The sequence below is a fragment of the Silene latifolia genome, chromosome Y (assembly GCF_048544455.1).
Source record: "Silene latifolia isolate original U9 population chromosome Y, ASM4854445v1, whole genome shotgun sequence".
Taxonomy (NCBI): Eukaryota; Viridiplantae; Streptophyta; class Magnoliopsida; order Caryophyllales; family Caryophyllaceae; genus Silene; species Silene latifolia.
The window spans coordinates 47,971,609-47,994,383 of record NC_133538.1 but is presented as its reverse complement, the minus strand read 5'-3'; positions in this window follow the sequence as shown (position 1 = coordinate 47,994,383).

Below are 22,775 nucleotides of genomic sequence, written 5' to 3'. Positions count from 1 at the left end.
CTATATGCCATGATGCTACTAACATATATACATCCTAATGCAAATGATTCTACCAACTAAAATGACATATAAACTAAATGCAAGTCCTAAGTTCACATTGTTATACCGCATCAATCAAAAACAAAGCCACATAGTCATTAACATAAAGAGGAAAAAGGAGATTGGAAAGATCATGCCATGCGGTCTTCATGATCCTCATGTCTCGGATGTGGCATAGTCGATCAATGTGAAAAAGGATAGAACAAACACAATATATACAACAATATATACAAGACTACACTATAAAGGAAATGAACTTGTTTTTGGATTTTTCAATTTTTCAAATTTTTATGGTTTTTGTTTTTATGAACTTAAAATACATATTTTTGGGATTTTTCGAAATTTTTCAATTTTTATGCATTTTGGAATATAAATTCCCATCCCCCACTTTATTTTGGACATTGTCCTCAATGTATATCTAGGATTAGGAATAAAAAGGAAATACATGTTTTTGGATTTTTGATTTTTTTGAAATGAAGTACAAATGCAATGATATGATATGAATGAATGCATGCTCTAACTAAATGCAATTCTATATGACATATATAACAAATGAATGCAATCTAAAATATACTATGTGATGCATGATTTCTAGTAGACTATGGTCACCTATGATCAAACCTCCCCAAACCGATTTAAACACTATTTCTAGTGTAGAAAAGAATAGGATTGGTCATTAGTGACTATGCATGAATTCTAGTCTATATGCAACTATCTACATGGATCATGTGAGATATATTACAATGCAAACTATACTATATGAACTAGCTAATGCAAATGAAATATGATACAAATGCATGTGAAAACTACACTAAATGCAATGTATGTACAAAAGAGAGAGGGAGAAATGGGTATCATACAAATGGAGGTGGTGAGGTAGGCCTCTTTCACTCGTCATCCTCATCTTAATCATAGCCATAACGATGAGAGCTCCCGGCTTGGTCATACCTGCTTGCTTGACCCCAATACTCTCCTTGGTCAAATTCTCCCCCTTAACCCGAGTACCCTCCACCTTGGCTAGAATGCCCTCCGCCGTCGTGACCCCAAGCTTGGTTCCCTTGATTAGGGAACAAGAGTTCCGATTGTGCCCAAGAGGGCAAAGGGCCATTAGGGTCAACATACCCTTGTTGAGCCATGCTATAGTATTGGGGGTAAAGGGCCAAATAGTTGTCGACCCTCCCTTCATGTACCCCAAGGTCCACTCTATTCATGAGTTTCATCAAATCATTAATACCCGGGGTATTGGGGATTTCTGGCCTAAACTCGGTATATGGGGTAGGGTATGGTGAGATAGGTACATAGGAGGGTGGGCAAATAGGCCTTCCCGGTGTTCCACGAGGTATTTGGCGGTGCGGCTCTTCCCTTTGAGGGGGATTATCAAGAATTTGGATATCAAGGAGGTAGCTTGGTGGAGGCGAGTATGGGCTCAATCTTGGGTAAATGCCCGGTATCTTCCAACCTTCAAGGATCATTGAAGTGAATCCTTTGGTGTGCCACTCTACACTCCCGGCTCGAGTGTAGTTACACCATTGGTGATGGTTGAAGATGTTGTGCTCATCAATCAAAATCCTCCCCTCAAGAGGAGTATAGGTCCCTCGAACATTGAACCTGGGACAAAGGTGGTGGGCCAAAATAGTAATTAGACCTCCCATCACGAAGGTCTTGAGTTGAGTGGTTCCTTGAGCAAAATCATTGAACCTAGTAAGTATCTCAAGTGACGTATTGAAGTTATAACGCCTCACCGCTCGAACATTCAAATAGGATTCAAGAAAGGTTAAATCGATGAGAGTACACCTATCTTGTTCGTACCTCCCGTTGATGATACCGGCCACAAAGCGCTCGGTAAATCGAATCACCGGATGTTGGATGGCGAAGGTATAGCAATGCTTTGGATGGGAAAAATCCCTCCCGGAGATAGCCTTCCAAAGAAGGTCCACACCGAAATTATCGGGTTTTTCGGTATAGTTGGTGGGCACTACAAGACCAAAAACGTAGGCGAATTCCTCAAGTGAAAGATGATGGTCTAGGTTGCACAACCTAAACTCCATACCCACATCGGTGTGGGTATTCGTCACAATGCGAAGGCTACTCAAGAATTCAATGGTGAGACTAAGATATGTCTCCTCATGGGTATGGAAAAGTTTCCCAATGCCAAGACCATTAAAGAACATCTCGGTAGGGTACCTTATCTTAAAGATTTCCAACACCCTAGTATCTACGAATTGAGTGGGTTCGTAGTTCTTACCTAGTAATTGGACAAAATTCATGCGGTGGTCATCGGATTCAAATAGCACCTCTTGGAAGTAGTCAAGTTGTTCAATTCCTCCCCTCATTAGGGGTTGGGAGGTTCTTGGTAGCACTACCTCTCGTGGCAATGAAGAGGTCGATCCCTTGCGCTTCTTTCCGGTGGATTCAACCAATTTCTTGGCCTTTCCCTTGAGGTTCATCAATGGTGTCATTTTGATGTGAGTGGAAGTGAATGTTTTTGAGGAGGGGTGTGATTTTGAGGATGGAGATGAGTGTTTTAGGGTTTGATAAGGTGAAGAAATGAGGGAGAAAGGGGGTGATTATATAGAAGAAAGGGGGAATCCGAGCGGGTAAGGGTGGGTCATATCCGGTCTATCCGAAAAAACAGGACAATCCGAGCGGATTCTTTTCGGGACGGGCGTCTCGAGAGAATATAAGACGGGCGTCTTGGCCTGAATCCGGGCGGATTCTGATCCAGGGATTTTTCCCAGCTGAGAGCAGAAAGAAGACGGGCGTCTTGGGACTTAGGACGGACGTCTTGGTCGGGACGGGCGTCTTGGATTAAATCCGCCCGTTTTCTGGTGCAGCGCAAAATCTTGTTTTTGGGTGACATACGGGACGGGCGTCCCGCAAAGAATACGGACGGCTTCTTCCAGGACGGGCGTTTTGTGAAGAATCCACCCGTCTTCTGCTACAGCTCTAACCATTTTTGACGTGGGTCCTGGACGGGCGTCTTCCTCTAAATCCGGGCGTCTTCAGCTCCCTTTTCTTCTTTTTCTTTTCTTTTCCTTGCAATAACATACCCCTTCACCGGTTTGCTATTCCTCCTTATCTTTTTCTGAAATTCGCTCATTAAAAATGTAAGATGACTCTCTCTCACCACTCTCATGCAAGAAATTAATTGCAAATGCAATAATGTACAATATTATACAAAGTGAAAGGTTCCAAGAAATATCTTACAAATGGTGGTTGGAGATAGGACTCCACCAAACTAGTTCAAATCGTAGAAGTTCTTATCCATAGAGCTTAGGGCTCTTAATAAGAGATCAAAAGCTTGTGAACAAGCTCCAAATAAGCACAAGTATGGGTTGCTCAATTTGAATATGAAGTTTGGCCAAGGAAGTTTGTAGAATGTTCTTTCCCTTGCGTTGTCCTTAGCGTTAGAGCTTTCCCAATTCTTCAAATAAACGAGCCCATGATTCTTGTCAACACTAGGCATGAAGTGTGGTTCATTTTCATCCGTAGACTTCCACTTACCAACTTCTTCTTCAATCTTGGTGGTGATGATAGCGTTTTGATTTTTCAATCCTTCCAAGGTGGAAGGAGAATTTTCATGGCATTGATGATCGAGTTCTTTAGAAGTTGTCATTGTGAGCGCCAAATCTTTCCAAGTGGCTTCTCGAGCAATCTTCTCTTTGAGCTTTTTCACCAAGTAGCTCTTGTATGAAACTTTGGCCTTTTGAAGAAGATATACCATATCCTCTTCAATGATCATTGGCTCCATGATAGGTGTCAAGTGGTCTTCACGAAGAATAAAGGAAGGGCGTTCTTCTTCATGATAGGGTATCTCAAATGTCTCAAGCATAGGCTCCTCAAGCAAGGTGATATTGTGAGTCCATCCGTTAGGCTCATCATCATTGTTGTTATCTTCATACGAATCATAAATGGGGGCTTGATTTAACTTTTTCTCCAACATCCCAACATTCACTTCAAAGGACACACCCTCATACTCACAAAGGTTAAGAGTATTTACCTTACTCAACCTCATGTCTTCCTCATTGAACACAACACTTTCATAGTCACAAGAGCTCAAGGAGATAGGCTCTTCCCATTTCTCACTTTCCATATCAAAAGTTACTACTTCAAATTCGCATTTATGCTCAATGTCCAAAAAAACGGTGGGGAGTGATTGCTTGGGATTCTTTCAATTGGGTGATTTGGATCTCCAATTCCTCACCTTGGGCAACAATGCCTTGAAGAACATTGTCCCTCTTTTGGCTCTCCACTATCATTCGTTTGAAGAAGTTTTGTTGATCTCCCATCATTTGGAGAATCACATTTTGAATGGGTTCATCTTCTTGTTGTGGGTAAGTGTGAAAGTGGTTGTATTGTGGCAATTGAAACTCATTATGAAGTGGGTATTGGGTGGGTGGTTGTTGTTGATATTCGATGTGGTGATTTTGGTGGGAAAAGTTGGGGTAGTGGTTAGGATTTTTATTGTACAAATAGTAAGGTAGGTTTGTGTTGACTTGCTCCTCAAACTCCCCATACCCATAGTCATACTCAAAAGATCCACCACATACTCCATATGTCAAGTCTTGCATCATCATGGTCAAGATAAAGGTACAACTACAAACATGGAAACTACAAGAAAACGGTAAAAACAAACCTTGGGGAACAAGTTCCTCAAGGTGAAAGAAAAATCAAAATAGACAAACAAGTAAGAACTTAATCACATAGCACCGTCCCCGGCAACGGCGCCATTTTTTGATGTGGTCTGCGATGTCGTCGGGTCACATCCAATCAAAACACATTTATAATACTCAACAAACAACTAGTTAGCGGTAAGTCGAGGTCAATCTATGGGGCGGTGTGCTTTGGGTTCTAAGTCTATCTATCTCAATTTATGCTAGTGTCACAATTTGGTTGGGTTTGTAGTTGTGTCTATTCTAATGCAAACAATAAGGTAAAACAAGCAATAAAAGGAAGGACGTAAGCAAATGATTAAAAGTGCTAGGATATCATGGGGTCATAGGGGATTCATGGTTTTAATCATACAAACATGTTTACAGTTATATGCAACCAATTAGTGTTGTGGAGAAACCGAGTTGGTTTATGTCTTACGGTTCATAGGAAGAGTTGGGTCCCGGAGCCGAATCGATTAGATTGTACAACACCTACAAGTCGACTTACTTTCCTCCTATTCAACTTCTATGCATGGTCTAACAAGACTCGAGTTGGTTTATATCTTACAAGTCAAGTTGCGTAAATAAGAGATGGTTGTAAATGCAAGGATTCATAGGCTTAGCATTTCATCAAACATAACATGTGCATAAAGTTGACATCACAACAAGCAAGCAAAATAAACTATGAAAGCATATTAATTTAAGCATGAATCATTCCCCATGTTTGTTTCCCTTAATTACCCATTAATCCTAGCTAAAGAAACTACTCACTCATTATCATGGAAAACATGTCATTAATGGTGTCAATCATCACAACAAGTATAAACATGATAATAGAATGAAGAAATGAACAATAAAGATTAAAGAGTAAAGGAATTATACCAAACTTGAGATGATCCAAATAATAAAGCAAAGAATAATAGAAGAAACTTGATTGATTGATGAAGGGTTGTCAATCCTCTGATAATAACCCTTGTAATCTTCAATTACCCAAAAGTAACAAACTTGAATAATAAACTTGAACAATAATTAAGGAGAGATTAATGTGTAATTTGTGGAAAGATTAAAGAGTAATCTATTCTAATCTACTCCTAATCTAATCTAAAGAAGGATTTTCTACTCTAAAAACTTGATAAAAGGATCCCCCCTTGATTATTACAAATGGGGTATTTATAGTGGAAATTAGGTGGATGCATTAGGGTTAACTAAGGGCTAAACTAGTAATTACACTTTTTAGATTGAGCAGGGAGAAGCCGATATTTTTCGAAGGAAGGGCTTCTTTCTTTGAAGCTTGAAGAAGACGAAATTGTGCTGTGAAGGAATCCGGGCGGATTGTTGTCGGGATGGGCGGATTGTAGAAAGGGAAGACGGGCGGATTTGGAAGAAGACGCACGTCTTCTGTGGCTTGGGGACGGCCGGATTCTAGAGAATCCGCACTGGTTGGAGGGCTATCTCGTTTTCTCTTCTATTCTTCCCTTTCCTTCATTTCCACTTTATTCTTGTGGTATTGGCCTTTAGTTCTCGCTTCCTCTTCATACTAGTCCATCAAATATCGTCAAATAGCTTCCGAATACGCATGAAAGACGGGAATTTCAGCCTTATTATCTTCTTTCCTACAAAACATATGAAATGCGATAGAAAAGCAAATAGGAAGGTTTTGACGGATAAAATGGCCATAGAATGTTATAATAGTATGCAAAATAGGCTCAATTAGGGGACTAAATGCGCGCAAATAATGATCACATCAATGGCGTGATTGGCCAAGACAAGAAAGTGGGAGAGTTGTCTCCGTCAACTCAAGAGATCTTTAGTGATCAAGTAGATGAAGTTTGTGGTCTTTGGGACGATGAGTTTGAAGGGATTTTCAATCCCTATATTGGTAATGATATCGATCAAGACCGACAACAAGGGCAAAGGTCTATTGAAGACCTTTATCATGATAATGAACAAGCTTTTGATTACTTCTTCAAGGTGTTGAGCAACATCAACAACACCTTGGACATGCCTCCATGACATCTCACTAAGGATGAGAGTTTGGTGGAGTCCTCCCTAAACCACCATTTGTAAATATTTCTAACCCCCTAACTCTTATTTTAATTATTACATTGCATTTTTGTCATTTTTGGATTTTTATCCTTTGATCAAGATAATTATCATTTTTTGAGAGAAGTGAGGGAGGGACTAATGATTTAATTGATGTGTAGTGCTTTAGCTTAGTGTGGGGATAGCAATTGCCTAGGCTATTCATGCCTTAGTAGTGCCCCTACAATGAAGAACACGGGATTTGAAGAATGAAAAATGACAAGGGATATGCAAGTGCACGGATGGAACTGAATCCGGGTAAAACAGGGAGAGTCCGAGCGTCTTCATGGGAATCTGCCCGTCTTCAGGCAATCCGGGCGTCTTTGTCAGAATCCGCTCGTCCATCTGAGATGAAAATTTGAAATTTTGGGACTGTTGAAGAATCTGAGCGTCCTGGTAGAGAAGACGCTCGTCTTCAAAAATCCGCCCGTCTTGGAAGGAAAGACGCCCGTCTTTTTGCCTGTGAAAAACAAGAAATCTCACTATCTAAGAATCCGCCCGTCTTCAGCAGAAGACGCCCGTCCAGTAATTGATAAATCCGAGCGTCTTTGCTGAAAGACGCCCGTCTTTAGGCGAGAAATCCTGAACAAAAAAAGGGCAGAATCCGAGCGTCCCGATGGAAAGACGCCCGTCTTCCCCCTACAACTCAAAATTTTTCGGGTATTTTAAATACACATCCCACATTCATTTCTTCATTCCTTCATTCAAAACACTACCCATAAACCCCAAAACTCAAAACCCTCATCCTCTCCATCACCGAAACAAGATTTCCTCAACCAAATTCAACAAAATCAAATCAAAACTTCCTTTTAACAACAATCAATCACTCATCTTCCAACAAAAATCAAACCAAGCACCAAAATCTTCAACCTTTGAGTCGATTTTTGAATTATAAAGGCAAAGCCTTTCATCTTAAAATCGATTTGGTTATACTTGGAAATTGAAGATTTTCACTCTTTCCTTGGTTAAATCATCAATGGCAAGGACAAAAGGAGCAACAAAGGCATCTAAGGCAAAGGCACTCTCAACAAGAGAAAAGAGTCTTCAAGCAAAGAAAGCCTCATTGGCTATGGTCGTAGCTAGTTCAAACTTGGAAGTTTAACAAAAACAACCTCCCTTGGAAGCAACAACATCAACAACTCCGGAAATTGCTCACTTATCAAACTATCCGGGGGTAATTGTCATTTCTAACTCCCATAGGGATACATTTGCCAAGTATGCTAGAAAATCCTTTCTATCCACCAAGTTCATATGTGAAGATGCCTTGAACAAATTGGGTGTCCTTGAACTAACGAAAGCCTTCTTTGAAGCCATGGGGTTGGGAAAATTGTTTGCTACAAGAGAGTTGACATACCCCTCCCTTACCTTAGAATTCTTGAGTTCTTTGAAAGTTACTAAGGTAGAGACTAGAGAAAACATCGAGTTCCGCCTTGGTAATGTGAGTAGGCGCATCACCTTTGATGAATTGGGTAAAGCATTGGGTCTTAGTGATTCACCTAGCTATTACAAGAATCCCGACAAGTATGACCCCGCTCCTTTTTGGGAGGCGATTTCCGGGAGGAAATTTGAGAACTATCATGCTAGTTGCGCTCTATTAGTCCACCATCCGGGCATTAGAGTGTGGTACAAGGTCATCGGGAATACTATCATTGCAAGAAAAGACACTAACCACTTTACCAAGCTCGATTGTGTTCTTCTTGAGTCGGCCTTAAATATTGGAAGAGAATTCACCAAGCCTTACAATTCTCTAAGGCTTTTGGTGAAAAGATGGCTAAATGTTGATTGTGGAAAGCAAGGCACCACTGTTATTGTAAATGGAGGTCTAGTCACTCTTTTGGCTAAGTACTTTGATCCGAATTTCAACAAGGATAGCAAGTATGTGGCGAAAAGGGGGGTCATCTCATTGACATGGATGCCATGATTAACAAGTACAAGTGGGTCACTCATAACCCTCTTGACACCAAGTATGGGTGGCTCACCAATGAGGCTAGATCTTTTACTTTGCCTTCCAAGATATGCCGTTTGAGTGTCCATCGAACCAACTACCTTCTTCCCCTCTCAAAAGAAGCCGAATACATCATCCGTCAACAAATTGGTGAAATTCAAATGCCCTCCTCTTCCATTGTCACACCACCCTATCCATTCAAGTATCAAGAGTTCAAACCCGAAGGTGTTAAAGCAAGCAATGACTACATGACTCTACTTATGCAAGAGATGCACAAACAAGCTTTTAAGGATCGGGAATATGCTTACTTAGCCCAATATCCACCCCTCCTTAATTTAGCTAGGCAAGGACTACTGGATCCTTCATGTCCTTTGCCTAGTTGGGTGGATAGGGAAGTCTTCTTTCCGAGTGCATCTAGGGGTGAGATTCCGGGTGACGATGAGGTTGTCGGTGATGAGGTTGTTGATGATAGCATTGATGAAGAGTCTAATGATGAAGAAGAAGAGGATGATGAAGAAAGTGAGCAAGAAAGTGAAGAGGGAAGTGGTGATGAGTCCACTTATATTGAGGAAGATGATGATAATGATGATATGGTGGAAGACTAGCAAGCTTTGGAGGCTCCTACCCTCTTGAGGTTTGTCTACTTCTTTCTTTGTTTTATTTACTTTATCTTGATCATGGTTGGAGAGTCCTAGAAACATAGAGGACTAACACCTCGGCCCCATTGAGGTGTTCTTTTTTCATTGTTCCCACTTTTGAAAATCTAAAATGACAATTTAGTTTCATGCATTGCATCTTGTGTGCATGAACTACCCCAACTTTAGGACATTAGAAATAATGTCTAACTCGGTTTGGGGAAGTACATGCGTACGCAACGGAAGGTAATCTAAATTACGCTCTCCGTCATAAACAAAAACCCATGCATCATGTAGTATAGATTAGTATAGCTTGAATTTAGTGTAGAATTCATGCATCATGTTTGCATGATTTCCCATCATTTTGGCCATTGAGGACAATGCCCATATTAGTGTGGGGATGGGGAATTCTAACTTAACTTTTATTCAAAAATCCAAAAAAATCGAAAATTTCGAAAAACCATAAAAACTTGAAAAATTGAAAAACCAAAAACAAGTTCATTTCCTTTGTAGTGTAGTCATGTATATATTATTGTATATATTGTGTTTGTTTTATCCTTGTTCACATTGATTAAATACGCCACATCCGAGACATGAGGATATTGAAGACTGCATGGTATGATCTTTCCAATCTCCTTTTTCCTCTTTATGTTAATGACTATGTGGATTTATTTTGATTGATGCGGTATAACAATGTGAACTTAGGACTTGCATTTAGTTTATATGTCATATTAGTTGGTAGAATCATTTGCATTAGGATGTTTATATGGTAGTTGCATCATGGCATGTAGTTTGCATGTTAAAAATTTTTGTGAAACCGTCCACTTGGAAAACTTGACAAGTGTATATAGGCCCTAGTAGATGCTTTTTCTTCTTAAGACTTTGCTTGTTAGAATACTTGTAAAACACCCTAGGATGTGTCATGCTAGTATCCTTTGACCCATGGATTAAGGCCTAGTCAAGAGTACCTTGTGGTGTGATAACTCCTTGGCTACCGTTTATTCCAAGGTGACCCTTGAAACCATGCATCCATCCATCATCCATGTTCTACCATAATTTTGTCATCAAAGGGAATGGGCACAAAAAGAAATCAATTTGAGTTCAATGAAATGAAAAGTGAAAGAAAGTTTGCAAAATGTATCAAATGAAAAGAGGAGCAAAAATAGAACACCTAAAGCTTCAAATATAAGGCACCCTCACTACATATGGGGTGCCTTTGAAAATGTTTAAAAAGAAAATGGAAAGAAAAGTTGAAAGTTGTCAAGTGTTGAAATGCCAAAGGAAGTTTTCTCAAATGTCAAATACCACAAGAAATTGGGGGGAAAAACAAAAACAAAATCAAACTCCCAAAGTGAAACTCAAATATCTATTGATCCCTTTATCCATCGTATCCATTTTTGTGCATGGTAGAGAGGGAACGACCCTTCTTCTTGTCTAGGCAAGAGGGGGAATTCCGCGATCCTCCAGTGTTTCTAACACCATTGGGAGTCTACTCTTGACAAAAGCATTTAACGATTGAGGACAAAGGTACCCTAGCTTGACACAACTTGGAGGGGATTTATTGGTATCCTTCTAGGCTTAGTAGTTTGAAGAAATTGCATCTATGAAAGAGTGTGTACCCTTGAATTGCTTCCCTTGTAGATAATTTCCGCCACTTAGATGAGGAAAGTGGCTATTCTTTTGTAGATACATCCATTACTTGATTTTGTGTGCTTAATGTTTGGATGTGTCGCCATTTTGGCAAGACCCACCTTGCCTTGCAAGAAGGCATCCTACCTCATGGTTGTCTTGTTGTGAGTTGAAGGGGCGGAGTGAGACCCGCTAATTGTCTCATATCGGCTATGTTATTAGGTTAGTTTAAATAATGGTCCTAGTCTTTGTCACCTCTTTACTCAGGACGAGCAAAGGTTCGGTTTGGGGATATTTGATGTGACCATAATTAGAGCATATTTAGTCCCCGAATTAGCCTTGTTCCCATGCTTTTTAGTGCATATTTGGGTCATTTATTGTCTTTAGTTCTTTGTTTTGCATATTCTTTGAGGTTTTGATCCCTTGGTAGGAAAGGAGTGCAAACCTTGCATTTTCATGGCAAAATGAGGCTAAATTGATTGAATATTCAATGACCAAGCATCAAGGAGAGACAAGATTAGAAGGACTTTATACATACTATAGTAGATGTGCAATGATGAAGAAAGATCCTTGCATCCACGAGGAAATACTAAAGGATTTTATGAAGAAAAACGAAGAAAAGAAGAAGGAACAAGACTGCCTGACAATCCGTGCGGATTGCCTTGAATCCGCCCGTCCACCAAGCCACAATCCGAGCGGCTTCTCTAGAAGACGCCGTTCAGAGACCGCCAAATCCGCCCGTCCCGTGCTAAAGACGCCCGGATTCCCAGATAGTCCCATTTCCTCTTCTTCAAGCTTCAAGGAAAGATGCACATCTTTTTCTAGAGACCGGAGTCTCCCTAGAGACCGGAGTGTTCCAAAAGAGATCGCCGTTTCCTCAACATGGGACTTAATCGTCATTAAAGCCCTTAGTTAACCCTAATTCATGTACCTAATCCCCACTATAAATACCCCATTAGTCTAATTAGAAGAGCATGTTCTTCTTAGCAATCTTTAGTGTAGTTAATATCAATCAAATCTCTCTTTAATCTTGTAATCAATATTTAATCAAGTTTTAATACAAGTTTTATTTCCTTAATCTCTCTCTTGTTCATCCTTTATTTTGGGTAATTGAAGATTATTTGGGTTATTATTGGGAGATTGACAACCTTCCAATCAAGCATCTAGTACTTCTTTTATTCTTTGCTTTATTATTGGAATCATTAGTAGGTATAATTCTCTTAATCCCTTTTTAATTATTGTTAATCACTTTCATTTATTCATCATGTTTCACTTTGTTGGTATGATTGACAACCTTGCTAGCATGTTCAACATGATAATGAGTGAGTAGTTTCCTTAGCTAGGGTTAATGGGTAATTAGGGGAAACCAACATGGGGGTTGATTCATGCTTAAATTAATATGCTTTCATAGTTTATTTGCTTGCTTGTTGTGATCTCAACTTATGCACATGTTATGTTTGATGAAATGTGAGCCTATGAATCCTTGCATTTTTTACCCATCACCTATCTTTTCAATGAGACTTGTAAGACATAAACCAACTCGAGTCTCATTAGACCATGCATATTGTTGAGTAGGGAAGATTAAGTCGACTTGTAGGTGTTGTACAATATAATCGATTCGGCTCCGGGACCCAAACTTTCCTAGGATTGTAAGATATAAACCAACTCGATCCATCACAACAATAATTGCTTGCTTATAACTTGAGAATATGTTTGTATGATCAATTCCCATGAATCCCATATGACCCCATGACACCCTAGTGCCTTTTATCAATTGTTTACATCCCTTTTAATTCATCTTGCTTGTTTACTTTCATTGCTATTTAGTTTAGTGATCTTCTACATCAAACCCCAATTGTGACACCCCTTAGACACCTCTAGTTACAATAGAAATCCCATCTCAATTCCCGTCTCTTGGGATCCGACCTTTACTTGCCTCTTTACTAATTGTAGAGTTGTTTGTGAAGTTATAAATTGTGTTTTGGTCTAGGTGCTCCTAACGACAAGTACTGAAAAAAAACTAAACCCCGTACATGACCACTTAACCCGTGTTTATTAGTTTTAATTAAATAATTATTTAACCAACACACATGCAAACACTCTCCTCGCTCACTTAAAACCCTCGAACACTGAGTTTCCCTAGAACCACTAGTATTCTCCGTCCCCGTCGCCATCCCCATTGCCTCTGTCGTCCTCTTCATCCTCGCCATACCGGGCCCGACTTCTCCTCTTCGAAGAAGTAATAATAAACCCTACTCCTCCGTCTCATTAACTTAATGTCTTTATTTTCTTTTTTAGTTGTGATATTATCCCCTAATTATATTAGGTTTATTGCGTGTTAAACATCACCTATTATTTTAAGTATATTGTGTGTTAAACAATACCTATATTTTTAGGTATACAGTGTGATCATTTATATGAGACGGTGCTCCTGCTATGTCGAGTTAATGCTTAAAGTTAGTAGTTTATTAATTTTTGGTTTAGATATGGGTGGAAAGCGGAAAAGAAAAACTGGGAAAAAGTCATACGAAGAAGACTCAGGTGATGAGAATAATTTGGAATCGGATACTCGGTGAAGGAGACCTAGGGTTTCCCTATAAGCGACAGAGAGAGGGATACCAAATAAACTTCAATGGGATGAATTAACGGGGCTACCGGATGGTATCTTTGCCATAAAATTCGCGAGTTGGATTGGTTGTTGTGTAAGAGAGTAGGTGCCTCTCGGTTTGTCGGGTATAGATCAGTTGAGTAAAGAGTTGAAGGAAAAGCTATGGGGGAGAATAAAAGTATGTATGTATACAATAATAACTGCAGTAAGATGAAATTATCTTAGTATTCGATATGTGCTATTAGCCGAAACAAACGAAATATGCTCACCATATATGCAGGCAACTTACACTGTCCTCCAAGAACATGATGGTTACCTACAAAAAAAAGATAGGGGAATCCTTCAGAGCATGGAAGTTAAAGGTTGCTCGGAACCACTTGTTCAACAAGAAGACCGGGGAGATAAACAAGAAACCACCAACAAACAAGTATCGGTATGTCAGCCAGCAAGATTGGTATAACTTTATCGCTTATAGGCAGTCTGACTAGTTTAAGGTAATTTATCTACGACTAATTGGGATTACTTTATTAGTAATCACTTAATAAGTTAAGAAATATGCTTACGTTATTCGATATAACTCATTTTATGAAGACTATAAGTAAGCAGAACCTAAAGAACATTTCAAAGTAAGAGAGCGTCTTTCATGGCTCCGGAGGTGGTTATAGATTGATTAAGAAGAAGCTTGTAAGTACTTAATTCTTATATTATTAGGTGTTTTATATCGATATATATATATATATATATATATATATATATATATATATATATATATAAAGACGCTCTCTTTGAATGTTCACTTGTGAATAGTGTACAAAAGAGAAACTTGTAACGTGGAGTTGAATGGAGGGAGTACCAAATATGGAAGATGCTTTTTTTGGCGGGAAAAACTTGTCACAATGAAAGATAAGTGACAACGGATATACACTAACCGCTGTATTATAATGAAAACAATTATGGTTTTTTAATCAACCGTTGTCATATTGCAATATAAAGAAGGCGGTTCGGCTTAACCCGTGTTTATTAGTTTCAATTATATAATTGTTCAACCAACACACATGCAAACTTTCTCCTCGCTCACTTAAAACCCGCGAACACTGAGTTTCCTTAGAACCACTAGTATTCTCCGTCACCGTCGCCATTCCCATTGCCTCTGTCGTCCTCTTCGTCCTCGCCATACCGGGCCTGACTTCTCCTCTTTGAAGAAGTAATAATAAACCCTACTCCTTCGTCTCTTAACTTAATGTCTTTATTTTCTTTTTTAGTTGTGATATTATCCCTTAATTATATTAGGTTTATTGCGTGTTAAACAACATCTATTATTTTAAGTATATTGTGTGTTAAACAATACCTATATTTTTAGGTATACTGTGTGATCATTTATATGAGACGGTGCTCCTGCTATGTCGAGTTAATGATTAAAGTTAGTAGTTTATTAATTTTTGGTTTAGATATGGGTGGAAAGCGGAAAAGAAAAGATGGGAAAAAGTCATATGAAGAAGACTCAGGTGATGAGAATAATTTGGAATCGGATACTAGGTGAAGGAGACCTATGGTTTCCCTAGAAGCAATAGAGAGAGGGATACCTAATAAACTTGAATGGGATGAATTAACGGGGCTCCCAGATGGTATCTTTGTCGCAAAATTCGCGAGTTGGATTGGTTGTTGTGTAAGAGAGTATGTGCCTCTCGGTTTGTCGGGTATAGATCAGTTGAGTAAAGACTTGAAGGAAAAGCTATGGGGGAGAATAAAGGTATGTATATATACAATAATAACTGCAGTAAGATGCAATTATCTTAGTATTCGATATGTGCTATTAGCCGAAACTAACCAAATATGCTCACCATATATGCAGGCAACTTACACTGTCCTCCAAGAACATGATGGTTACCTACAAAAAAAGATAGGGGAATCCTTCAGAGCATGGAAGTTAAAGGTTTCTCGGAACCACTTGTTCAACAAGAAGACCGGGGAGATAAACAAGAAACCACCAACAAACAAACATCGGTATGTCAGCCAGCAAGATTGGTATAACTTTATCGCTTATAGGCAGTCTGACAAGTTTAAGGTAATTTATCTGCGACTAATTGGGATCACTTTATTAGTAATCACTTAATAAGTTAAGAAATATGCTTACGTTACTCGATACAAAACATTTTAAGAAGACTATGAGTAAGCAGAACCCAGAGAAAATTTCAATGTAAGAGAGCGTCTTTCATGGCTCCAGAGGTGGTTATAGATTGATTAAGAAGAAGCTTGTAAGTACTTAATTCTTATATTAATAGGTGTTTTATATCGATATATATATATATATATATATATATATATATATATATATATATATATATATAAAGACACTCTCTTTGAATGTTCACTTGTGAATAGTGTACAAAAGAGAAACTTGTAACGTGGAGTTGAATGGAGGGAGTACCAAATATGGAAGATGCTTTTTTTTGGCGGGAAAAACTTGTCACAATGAAAGATAAATGACAACGGTTATACACCAACCGATGTAATATAATTAAAACAATTACGGTTTTTTAGTCAACCATTGTCATATTGCAAAATATAGAAGGCGGTTTGGCTTAACCCGTGTTTATTAGTTTCAATTAAATAATTGTTCAACCAACACAAATGCAAACTTTCTCCTCGCTCACTTAAAACCCTCGAACACTGAGTTTCCCTAGAACCACTAGTATTCTCCGTCACCGTCGCCATTCCCATTGCCTCTGTCGTCCTCTTCGTCCTCGCCATACCGGGCCTGACTTCTCCTCTTTGAAGAAGTAATAATAAACCCTACTCCTTCGTCTCTTAACTTAATGTCTTTATTTTCTTTTTTAGTTGTGATATTATCCCTTAATTATATTAGGTTTATTGCGTGTTAAACAACACCTATTATTTTAAGTATATTGTGTATTAAACAATACCTATATTTTTAGGTATACTGTGTGATCATTTATTTGAGACGGTGCTCCTGCTATGTCGAGTTTACTGATTAAAGTTAGTAGTTTATTAATTTTTGGTTTAGATGTGGGTGGAAAGCGGAAAAGAAAAGATGGGACAAAGTCATACGAAGAAGACTCAGGTGATAAGAATAATTTGGAATCGGATATTGGGTGAAGGAGACCTATGGTTTTCCTAGAAGTAATAGAGAGAGGGATACCTAATAAACTTCAATGGGATGAATTAACGGGGCTGCCAGATGGTATCTTTGCCGCAAAATTCACGAGTTGGATTGGTTGTTGTGTAAGAGAGTATGTGCCTCTCGGTTTGTCGGGTATAGATCAGTTGAGTAAAGACTTGAAGGAAAATCTATGGGGAGAATAAAGGTATGTATATATACAATAATAACTGCAGTAAGATGAAATTATCTTAGTATTCGATATGTGCTATTAGCCAAAACTAACCAAATATGCTCACCATATATGCAGGCAACTTACACTGTCCTCCAAGAACATGATGGTTACCTACAAAAAAAGATAGGGGAATCCTTCAGAGCATGGAAGTTAAAGGTTGCTCGGAACCACTTGTTCAACAAGAAGACCGGGGAGATAAACAAGAAACCACCAACAAACAATTATCGGTATGTCAGCCAGCAAGATTAGTTTAACTTTATCGCTTATCGGCAGTCTGACAAGTTTAAGGTAATTTTTCTGCAACTAATTGGGATCACTTTATTAGTAATCACTTAATAAGTTAAGAAATATGCTTACGTTATTCGATATAACTCATTTTATGAAGACTATAAGTAAGCAGAACCTAGAGAACATTTCAAAGTAAGAGAGCGTCTTTCATGGCTCTAGAGGTGGTTATAGATTGATTAAGAAGAAGCTTGTAAGTACTTAATTCTTATATTATTAGGTGTTTTATATCGATATATATATATATATATATATATATATATATATATAAATATAAAGACGCTCTCTTTGAATGTTCACTTGTGAATAGTGTACAAAAGAGAAACTTGTAACGTGGAGTTGAATGGAGTGAGTACCAAATATGGAAGATGCTTTTTTTTGGCGGGAAAAACTTGTCACAATGAAAGATAAATGACAACGGTTATACACCAACCGCTGTATTATAATGAAAACAAATACGGTTTTTTAGTCAACCATTGTCATATTGCAAAATAAAGAAGGCGGTTTGGCTTAACCCGTGCTTATTAGTTTCAATGAAATAATTCTTCAACCAACACACATGCAAACTTTCTCCTCGCTCACTTAAAACCTTCGAACACGGAGTTTCCCTAGAACCACTAGTATTCTCCGTCACCGTCGCCATTCCCATTGCCTCTGTCGTCCTCTTCGTCCTCGCCATACCGGGCCTGACTTCTCCTCTTTGAAGAAGTGATAATAAACCCTACTCCTTCGTCTCTTAACTTAATGTCTTTATTTTCTTTTTTAGTTGTGATATTATACCTTAATTATATTAGGTTTATTGCGTGTTAAACAACACCTATTATTTTAAGTATATTGTGTATTAAACAATACCTATATTTTTAGGTATACTGTGTGATCATTTATATGAGACGGTGCTCCTGCTATGTCGAGTTAATGATTAAAGTTAGTAGTTTATTAATTTTTGGTTTAGATGTGGGTGGAAAGAGGAAAAGAAAAGATGGGAAAAAGTCATACGAAGAAGACTCATGTGATGAGAATAATTTGGAATCGGATACTGGGTGAAGGAGACCTATGGTTTCCCTAGAAGCAATAGAGAGAGGGATACCTAATAAACTTCAATGGTATGAATTAACGGGGCTGCCAGATGGTATCTTTCCGAAAAATTCGCGAGTTGGATTGGTTGTTGTAAGAGAGTACGTGCCTCTCGGTTTGTTGGGTATAGATCAGTTGAGCAAAGAATTGAAGGAAAACCTATGGGGGAGAATAAAGGTATGTATATATACAATAATAACTGTAGTAAGATGAAATTATCTTAGTATTCGATATGTACTATTAGCCGAAACTAACCAAATATGCTCACCATATATATAGGCAACTTACACTGTCCTCCAAGAATATGATGGTTACCTACAAAAAAAGATAGGGGAATCCTTCAGAGCATGGAAGTTAAAGGTTTCTCGGAACCACTTGTTCAACAAGAAGACCGGGGAGATAAACAAGAAACCACCAACAAACAAACATCGGTATGTCAGCCAGCAAGATTGGTATAACTTTATCGCTTATAGGCAGTCTGACAAGTTTAAGGTAATTTATCTGCGACTAATTGGGATCACTTTATTAGTAATCACTTAATAAGTTAAGAAATATGCTTACGTTACTCGATACAAAACATTTTAAGAAGACTATGAGTAAGCAGAACCCAGAGAAAATTTCAATGTAAGAGAGCGTCTTTCATGGCTCCAGAGGTGGTTATAGATTGATTAAGAAGAAGCTTGTAAGTACTTAATTCTTATATTAATAGGTGTTTTATATCGATGTTATATATATATATATATATATATATATATATATATATATATATATATATATATAAAGACACTCTCTTTAAATGTTCACTTGTGAATAGTGTACAAAAGAGAAACTTGTAACGTGGAATTGAATGGAGGGAGTACCAAATATGGAAGATGCTTTTTTTTGGCGGGAAAAACTTGTCACAATGAAAGATAAATGACAACGGTTATACACCAACCGCTGTAATATAATTAAAACAATTACGGTTTTTTAGTCAACCATTGTCATATTGCAAAATATAGAAGGCGGTTTGGCTTAACCCGTGTTTATTAGTTTCAATTAAATAATTGTTCAACCAACACACATGCAAACTTTCTCCTCGCTCACTTAAAACCCTCGAACACTGAGTTTCCCTAGAACCACTAGTATTCTCCGTCACCGTCGCCATTCCCATTGCCTCTGTTGTCCTCGCCATACCGGGCCTGACTTCTCCTCTTTGAAGAAGTAATAATAAACCCTACTCCTTCGTCTCTTAACTTAATGTCTTTATTTTCTTTTTTAGTTGTGATATTATCCCTTAATTATATTAGGTTTATTGCGTGTTAAACACCATCTATTATTTTAAGTATATTGTGTATTAAACAATACCTATATTTTTAGGTATACTGTGTGATCATTTATTTGAGACGGTGCTCCTGCTATGTTGAGTTAATGATTAAAGTTAGTAGTTTATTAATTTTTGGTTTAGATGTGGGTGGAAAGCGGAAAAGAAAAGATGGGAAAAAGTCATACGAAGAAGACTCAGGTGATGAGAATAATTTGGAATCGGATATTGGGTGAAGGAGACCTAGGGTTTCCCTAGAAGCAATAGAGAGAGGGATACCTAATAAACTTCAATGGGATGAATTAACAGGGCTGCCAGATGGTATCTTTCCGAAACATTCGCGAGTTGGATTAGTTGTTGTGTAAGAGAGTATGTGCCTCTCGATTTATCGGGTATAGATAACTTGAGCAAAGACTTGAAGGAAAACCTATGGGGGAGAATAAAGGTATGTATATATACAATAATAACTGCAGTAAGATGAAATTATCTTAGTATTCGATATGTGTTATTAGCCGAAACTAACCAAATATGCTCACCATATATGCAGGCAACTTACACTGTCCTCCAAGAATATGATGGTTACCTACAAAAAAAGATAGGAGAATTCTTCAGAGCATGGAAGTTAAAGGTTGCTCAGAACCACTTGTTCAACAAGAAGACCGGGGAGATAAACAAGAAACTACCAACAAACAATTATCGGTATGTCAGCCAGCAAGATTGGTATAACTTTATCGCTTATAGGCAGTCTGACAAGTTTAAGGTAATTTATCTGCGACTAATTGGGATCACTTTATTAGTAATCACTTAATAAGTTAAGAAATATGCTTACGTTACTCGATATAACTCATTTTATGAAGACTATGAGTAAGTAGAACCTAGAGAACATTTCAAAGAAAGAGAGCGTCTTTCATGGCTCCAGAGGTGGTTATAGATTGATTAAGAAGAAGCTTGTAAGTACTTAATTCTTATATTATTAGGTGTTTTATACCGATATATATATATATATATATATATATATATATATATATATATATATATATATATATATATATATATATATATATAAAGATGCTCTCTTTGAATGTTCACTTGTGAATAGTGTACAAAAGAGAAACTTGTAACGTGGAGTTGAATGGAGGGAGTACCAAATATGGAAGATGCTTTTTTTTGGCGGGAAAAACTTGTCACATTGAAAGATAAATGACAACGGTTATACACCAAATGCTGTATTATAATGAAAACAATTACGGTTTTTTAATCAACCGTTGTCATATTGCAAAGTAAAGAAGGCTGTATGGCTTAACCCGTGTTTATTAGTTTCAATTAAATAATTCTTCAACCAGCACACATGCAAACTTTCTCCTCGCTCACTTAAAACCCTCGAACACTGAGTTTCCCTTGAACCACGAGTATTCTCTGTCACCGTCGCCATTCCCATTGCCTCTGTCGTCCTCTTCGTCCTCGCCATATTGGGCCCGACTTCTCCTCTTTAAAGAAGTAATAATAAACCCTACTCCTTTGTCTCATTAACTTAATGTCTTTATTTTCTTTTTTAGTTGTGATATTATCCCCTAATTATATTAGGTTTATTGCATGTTAAACAACACCTATTATTTTAAGTATATTGTGTGTTAAACAATACCTATATTTTTAGATATACTGTGTGATCATTTATATGAGACAGTGCTCCTGCTATGTCGAGTTAATGATTAAAGTTAGTAGTTTATTAAATTTTGGTTTAGATATGGGTGGAAAGCGGAAAAGAAAAGATGGGAAAAAGTCATACGAAGAAGACTCAGGTGATAAGAATAATTTGGAATCGGATACTGGGTGAAGGAGACCTAGGGTTTCCCTAGAAGCAATAGAGAGAGGGATACCTAATAAACTTGAATGGGATGAATTAACGGGGCTGCCAGATGGTATCTTTGCCGCAAAATTCGCGAGTTGGATTGGTTGTTGTGTAAGAGAGTATGTGCCTCTCGGTTTGTCGGGTATAGATCAGTTGAGCAAAGACTTGAAGGAAAACCTATGGGGGAGAATAAAGGTATGTATATATACAATAATAACTGCAGTAAGATGAAATTATCTTAGTATTCGATATGTGCTATTAGCCGAAACTAACCAAAAATGCTCACCATATATGCAGGCAACTTACACTGTCCTCCAAGAACATGATGGTTACCTACAAAAAAAGATAGGGGAATCCTTCAGAGCATGGAAGTTAAAGGTTGCTCGGAACCACTTGTTTAACAAGAAGACCGGGGAGATAAACAAGAAACCACCAACCAACAAGTATCGGTATGTCAGCCAGCAAGATTGGTATAACTTTATCGCTTATAGGCAGTCTGACAAGTTTAAGGGAATTTATCTGCGACTCATTGGGATCACTTTATCAGTAATTACTTACTAAGTTAAGAAATATGCTTACGTTACTCGATACAACTCATTCTATGAAGACTATGAGTAAGCAGAACCTAGAGAACATTTCAAAGAAAGAGAGCGTCTTTCATGGCTCCGGAGGTGGTTATAGATTGGTTAAAAAGAAGCTTGTAAGTACTTAATTCTTATATTATTAGGTGTTTAAGGTTTATATATTTATATATAAATATATATATATATATATATCTTCTTTTTAATCAATCTATAACCACCTCCGGAGCCATGAAAGACGCTCGCTTTGAATGTTCACTTGTGAATAGTGTACAAAAGAGAAACTTGTAACGTGGAGGTGAATGGAGAGAGTACCAAATATGGAAGATGCTTTTTTTTGGCGGGAAAAACATGTCACAATGAAAGATAAATGACAACGGTTATACACCAACCGCTGTATTATAATGAATACAATTACGGTTTTTTAATTAACCGTTGTCATATTGCAAAATAAAGAAGGCGGTTTGGCTTAACCCGTGTTTATTTGTTTCTATTAAATAATTCATCAACCAACACACATGCAAACTTTCTCCTCGCTCACTTAAAACCCTCTAACACAGAGTTTCCCTAGAACCACTAGTATTCTCCGTCACCGTCGCCATCCCCATTGCCTCTGTCGTCCCCTTCGTCCTTGCAATACCGGGCCCGACTTCTCCTCTTTGAAGAAGTAATAATACACCCTACTCCTTCGTCTCATTTACTTAATGTCTTTATTTTCTTTTTTAGTTGTGATATTATCC